The sequence below is a fragment of the Arvicanthis niloticus genome, chromosome 23 (genome assembly GCF_011762505.2).
Source record: "Arvicanthis niloticus isolate mArvNil1 chromosome 23, mArvNil1.pat.X, whole genome shotgun sequence".
NCBI classification, from domain to species: Eukaryota; Metazoa; Chordata; class Mammalia; order Rodentia; family Muridae; genus Arvicanthis; species Arvicanthis niloticus.
The window spans coordinates 10,156,645-10,163,326 of record NC_133430.1 but is presented as its reverse complement, the minus strand read 5'-3'; the positions used below and the strand labels follow the sequence as shown (position 1 = coordinate 10,163,326).

The following is a 6,682-nucleotide window of genomic DNA, read 5'->3' as shown; positions in this document are numbered from 1 at the left end:
CTTCTGTTCTCCGCGGTCTGCTTGCTCAGTGTCTCCGCCTGGCGGCCTCCCTGCTAACTACATTCCAGTAGCCCGCTCTGTGCATGCTGGGCGGGGCGCGCTGTGGACGCTGGGATTTTTTGGTTCCCTACAGAACTGCTTCAAGGTTGTCTCTCCTTCAGGAATACGATCTGGTATGCAGTAGGAACTCAACATTGTGTGGATACGAATGTGCCTTAGGAACTACAACCCAAGCTGTGGGCTGATGTCAGTGTCTGGGTACTTTCCCTGGGGTCCTGGTTAGCTTTCCTCTTGCTGTGAAAGAAGCATTAACCAAGAGTAACCTGGCTGGGTGGGTGTGTTATGTCAATTATGGACGGACGCCAAGACAGAAGCAGAGAGCATGGAGGAACGCTGCTTTCTAGCTTGTTCCCCATGGCTTGCTCAGCTTGATTTCTGATACAACTCGGGTCCATCTGCCCAGAGATAGGGGGTCATTCTACATCAATTATCAATTAAGAAAATGCCCCCACCCCCGCGTGCCCACAGGCCATTCTGATTGAGGTAATGTGAGATTCTGTCTTCCCAGGTATATCTAGGCTTGACAGAAACGATAACACCTGGGGAGCCAGTGGAGGTTCCCATAGGCTGATGGCCGGCCTGCATCTTTAGGCTGGACTGCCTGGCATGGGAGGCTGGGGGCACCTGCATGCCAGTCAGCTGAGGGCCTGGAGCTGTGCTGGAAGAAAATAAAAACAAAGCCTGGAAGGGTCGAGGGCCCAGGGTGGGCTGGAAGAGTGAACCAGAGTACAGGAGTACACCTGAAACAGCCACAGGTGCTTGCTGTCGCTGACCAAGGCCAAGGGGGTGAGACAGATGCCTCCTATCAGAACCATGTTCTGATCTGAGTCCCAATCTCTTCATTGCAAATCCCTGGTGCTCCTACTCCAAGCTCCCTTCTCCAGACACACTGCCCCATCTCAAGGCAATTCCTGGGTACCTCTCCACCTCACCCTATTTTCCATATACCTTGGCTGGCTTAGCACTGACCCTGAAGCTCCTCAGAGGCTAGACCTTGATCGAGTCAGTCCCAGTCCCAGGTCTGACATCCTATGGGCTGCTTGCAGAACGCCTCCTCCCTGGGCTTGCAGACCGTGCAGGCTGACTGATTTGCTGACACTGAGCTGGGGGCTTCCCTGGACCAGCTAGCAAGGTAGAGATCAGACTTGGAAAACAGGCCTTGCGGTTTCATGAGCTGTTAAATTTGACATCTTTGTTAGGTACTGCCTTCAGTAACAGCTGAGAGTTAGCTGTGTTCCAGACCACCTATGGGAGGCTGGGCCCTCGGCGTGTACAGGGCCTCCCACTCCCAGCAGCAGAACTGTTACAGTCTCAGAGAAATCCAGGCAGATGGATTTGGGCGTATCCATTTTTTCTCTCCTTTTTACTTTCTTTCAATGACATTAGTGACGGGTACACGATTTGCTACTGTTTTCAGTCCTGGGGCCATAATTTGTAGTGTAGCATCCTACCCATGAGATACACCCAACACCCCAGGTCCACATTTTTCTATTTTTGAGATAAGGTCTTGTTATGCAACCCAAACTGGTTTGAACTTGTGGCCCTCCTTCCTTAGCCTCTGGAGTGCTGGGATTACAGGCTTGTTCCACAACGATGGGCTCAGATACACGTTTTTATTTTTGTGTGTGCCTGTATGTATAGCTGCATGCATGTATGCATGTTTACATGTGTGTGCAGGTGCGTGTGTTGCATGTGCACATGTGTGTGGGAGAAGAGCAGAGATCAATGTGGAGTCTTTCTCAATCACTTTGCACCTTGTGTGTTTGCAGATAGGATCTCCTCCTGAACCCTTTCAGCTCCACTGGCCAGTCAGCCTCCTGGATCGACTGTCTCCTCCCCTCCCCTCCAGCACTGCAGTTACCAACATGTTCCACCATGCCTGGTTTTGATGTGGGTGCTAGGGATCTGAACTCAGCCCCCTGTCCATCCCTCTTTGCCCTCAAGCACCTTAATCAGTAAGGCATCTCCCGGTCCTTTCTTATTTCCGTGTTTAAAAGACTTACCATTAGGGTATCAGTTATTCACTTTGAGAAGTTATCAATAACTGCCCGACTTTGAAAGATAAGGACTCAGCTGTCAAACCTGCATTCCACACTCCCCTCCCTGCCTTGTCCTCACAGGGAAATCAAAATGCTGGAACCTTTATTGTCTCTTCTGGCCTCTTGTGAGGAAGAAAGGACCTTGAAAATAACAAGAGCCCTTTGCAGGGTGCTAGTGTACTCACCAAAGGCACCAGTGACAGCTGCTGAAAGGATTAACAGTTTTAAACACATATGCACACTTTTAAGTATATTGTGTATTCAGGCATGAGTTCATGCACACATGTGAATGCAGAAGCCTGAGGAGGGCAGAAGGGGGTGCTGAATCTTCTGGAACTGGAGTTGCAGGCAGCTCTGTCACACTTGTGGGCGCACGTGCGTGCATGCACACACACACACACACACACACACACACACACACAATGCCATGGTCACTGTTTGGTGTCTGAGTCCTGGTAAAAGACATCTGAGCAGTGTGTTCAGCAAACCCAAGAGACTGGTGCCTACAGCCGGCATTGGTCAACAGGAAGGACACACTTCTCCCTGACATCTACCTGCACATTGTACAACCAACGTTTCAAAAGTTGAACATTCTAGGCTCTGGAGTTTTCCTCCAACCTCACCTGACTGGTCAACAAACAACTCCCCCAAGCATTTCAACAGCTTTTTGTGGGAGAAACCCTCCCACTGCCATCAGGTTGCAGAGGACAGTCTCCAAAAGTCCTTCAAATCCTAAAGCAAGGATTCTTATACTGTATTTGTAGGGAAACATAGTTCTTGCTGCCAAAAACATGATGATTTTGATGGTTAAAGATGAGTTTGGGCCAGGCTCTAATGATTTAGAAGTCAGTGCCTGAAACCTCAATCCTTGGGCACCTACATAATACAGAAGACTTTTAAGGAAACAATGTATCAGGCAGGGTGTGGTGGCCCACACCTTTAATCTAACACTCAGGAGGCAGAAGCAGATGAATCTCTGAGTTCTCGAGGCCAGCCTGGTCTATTTATTGAGACCTTGTTTCAGAAAAGAAAAACAAAAGTGAGACTGTCCCACCTCATTCCCAAAGACTTCCTGGTAGCTATAAAACTGACAGAGCACTTGCCCAGCCTCTGTAAGGCCCTGAGATGGATTGCAAGAAATGGGGGGCAGGGAGGAAGGAAGGATTCACAAGTGCAAATAGCATTTCCTGTACAAATGTCTAAAATGGGAGGAAAAAAAGTGTGATGTTGACATGGAGCTTCCTGGTGGCCAGGAAAAAAAAAAAAAAGAAGAAATAGCTGGGCAGTGGTGGCTCACGCCTTTAATCCCTGCACTTGGGAGGCAGAGGCAGGCGGATTTCTGAGTTCGAGGCCAGCCTGGTCTACAGAGTGAGTTCCAGGACAGTCAGGGCTACACAGAGAAACCCTGTCTCGAAAACAAAAAAAAAAAAAAAAGAAAGAACGAATGAAAAGAAAAAAAAGAAATAGGATCAAAGGGTGTGACTGGGACTGCTCATGCTAAGGTTATTTTGGGCTGGAGAGATGAGACTGTTTAAAAGAATTTGCTGTTCTGTCCCAAGACCCAAGTTCCATTCCCACACATTACGTGGCTCACAACCACCTGTAGCTCTTGAGCACCTGCACACACACACACACACACACACACAGAGAGAGAGAGAGAGAGAGAGAAAGAGAGAGAGAGAAGAAGAAGAAGGAGGAGGAGGAGGAGGAGGAGGAGGAGGAGGAGGAGGAGGAGGAAGAGGAGGAGGAAGGGGAGAGGGGAGAATTAAAAATAATAAAAACACATCTTTTTTTTTTTTTAAAGGCCAGGGGCAGACAATATCTGCAAAGCAGAAAAACATCTGATGCCCCTGACAACAGAAAAACAGACTGGAGGTGAACCCCTTCCTGCGGGAGTGTCTGGGCACTGTGCAGTCTCTTCTGGCTTCTCCACCCTGTAGTCATCCATCAAACCGTCATTGATCTTATTTCCCACTGTTGTTCCAGTCCCTGAGACCAGGGAAGGGACCTTCCTTCAGGATGTACCCCAGTGGGCAGCTACTTCTCTCTCCTTATCTGTGTAGCATTGGGGTGGGAAGGGGCTGGCAAGGTGCAGAAGGCCATCAGAGCCCCTGATAAAAACATATCTTTAAGAAATACTATCAGTTGCTGAGACTTTAGGGAAGCTGTGGCCATGGGTCCCTTCCTATAAAGGGTGCTTTCTCTGTGAGAGGAGAGGGTGTGCATTGAGATGTTGGGACGATGTCCATTCACCTTCGGTTTCCTTCCAGAGAGCGCTTGGCCCGCGCAACCTCCCGCCAGCAGGAACGACGCGGCACACACAGGATCCTTCTGCAGTAAAGCTTTTATGCGTCTTGAGAGGGAGAGCATAAGCTTACAGATGAAGAGGACCCCGAGGGGGCAAAATCCCAGCCCTTATATAGGAAACTGCTCCCCGCCTAGGACGTGGCACCCAATGGTTGGCTGTAGCCCGTTGGCCGGTATTGTGTCACAGGTGAGGCAGTGCACTAGCACACGCGCAAACCATTTGTCAGTTGGTCGAACGGATGTCAGCGCCATCTTGCAACGGTGAATGTGAGGGCGGCTCCTCACATCTCCCCCTTTTCTTTTAATCATCAAGCAATAGACCACCCAATGCTGAGAGCAGAGATAGAGGTCAAATCCCCAGTAAGCAAATTAGAGTAAGGCAAGATCACCCTATCGCGTGCAATGGGCAACGCCCAGCGATGTGCAAGGGCTGATATAGCCTACAACTCTCTCTGTGCCATTTTTCCTGGGGGAAGGTTATTTTAGGCACTCAACCTTCATGCAAGATGACATATCTCCCCAGAATAGGCCCATTTAACACCGCAGGGCCATTCTGCTGCAGTGCTTAGCCATGCAACTCTCCTGGGCTGCTGAAGCACACTCACTCTACCCAGTGCAGTGAGGGCAGCCTCTTGGGGTGCAAGAGCTGAGCAGCCAGCGATCTATTGCCTAAGCATAGAGAGCCAAATATCGGGGAGGCACCTTGTTCTAGTGCCGTGAGTGCCTGGGTGACAACCACCTTGTCTCTTTTCGTTTGTGCCTTAAGCTTGCAAACCAACCAGAGGAGTAACACACCCCCACAGCAGAGTGCAGCTCTGAACAGGCCAACCCCCACCCACTCTTTGAAGAAGGAGATGGCTGAATGGATCCATGACGACAATCCCTCGGTCAAGAATAAATCAAGGCGGGTCAAATTCACCTCAATTATGGCAAAGCGCAATTTATGAAGCGTTTCTTCGAATTCTAGGGTCCAATTCTGCAATAAAAACTGAGAAAAAACTTTTGACAAATTAGTGGTGCGGGTATAATTATCATAAGGTATGGATGTTATACATAACCCAGGCATCTTCTGTTCGCATCCCAATTGAGCCAACTGCCATAAAATATCAATTTGCTCTTGAACCAGGTCAATCCTCTGATTCACTAGCATCAATCCCCCCATGATTTGTGAATTGGCAGAGGCTTGTACATCCAATGCTGGAGTGACTGATGCAGACAGTTGGTTTATAGAATCTGCCGCCTGCACCGAGGAGGATAATGCAAGGGCAGAGGCTGTAACCGATCCTATTACAGCGGCCCCTGCAATAATGCCCACTATAATGGCAGAAATTCCAAAATCTCTCCTAATTCTAAAATGGGCTAAAGTGTTGGGTGCCTCTACTGGCACAGGAACAAATCTCGGCAAGCGGGTAACCATGGCAAAAGGGAACATTGTAGCATTCCAGCAGAGAACAAAAAAGCAGGTATTAGGTGCGCATGTCAAGGTCTCATTCCAGATAAAACTATCATTGCTCACTATCCAAACAAAAGGTGGCCATACACAGACCGGAGTAGATCCATATGTGATGCTCTTAAACTCAGTATACTTGGTGTTAGCAGATTGCCAACTAAAGCTACCCCCCGATTTTCTTTTACCAAGGGAACCACCAAGGGTACCCGTCCAGTCAAATGACAATTGTCCCTTAGCGGTGGCCCCCCTTCCCTAGCATAACAAGGGGTGACAGATCGGTGCAACTTCCGTTTACCCCACAAAGGAGCCATTGGTCAAACGGATTCACATCTGCCTTTCTCGGATTCATGTATGTGAAATTAAATCCCATAAAGGTATCATTATAATATGTGCTAATATCTGGGGAGAAAGTAAAATATAAAACATAAACTTCCTAACAAGCGATAGCTGTTATTGGTGGGCACGCTCTGAATCTGATCATCATAAGGGATATAGGCCAAGCCCAAAGACTTATTGGTCACCGGCATGGGAATTGGGAAGGTTGTCATAATCCCCCACCATGGTGTCCCTGTTACCATCCTCAGGCTTATCAACATCTTCATCATGATGATCAACTGTAGACTTTGGCAGCATCGGTTTTTTCATGTTCAAAGATCTGCGGGTCAGTCTCTCTGGTACCCAGAAGGGATTCTCGTCCTCCTGTGGGAAGACACAAACAGCTCCCCTGGATCTTATCAAAATAGGATCCGGGCCTTTCCATTTTCCTGTTAGCACATCTTTCCATTTTACCATTTCTTTTGGCCTGTCAGGCTCTATACAATGACGC

At 48.6% G+C, this 6,682-nt stretch overlaps 1 long non-coding RNA gene across 1 annotated transcript; it reads left to right on the top strand.

The window, feature by feature from the left end:
* Positions 1-3,901: 3,901 nt before the first annotated feature.
* Positions 3,902-5,416, top strand: LOC143436787 (uncharacterized). Its single transcript, XR_013106620.1, has 3 exons — positions 3,902-3,974; positions 4,370-4,593; positions 5,173-5,416. It is a non-coding gene; the product is annotated as an uncharacterized LOC143436787 (long non-coding RNA).
* Positions 5,417-6,682: the final 1,266 nt, after the last annotated feature.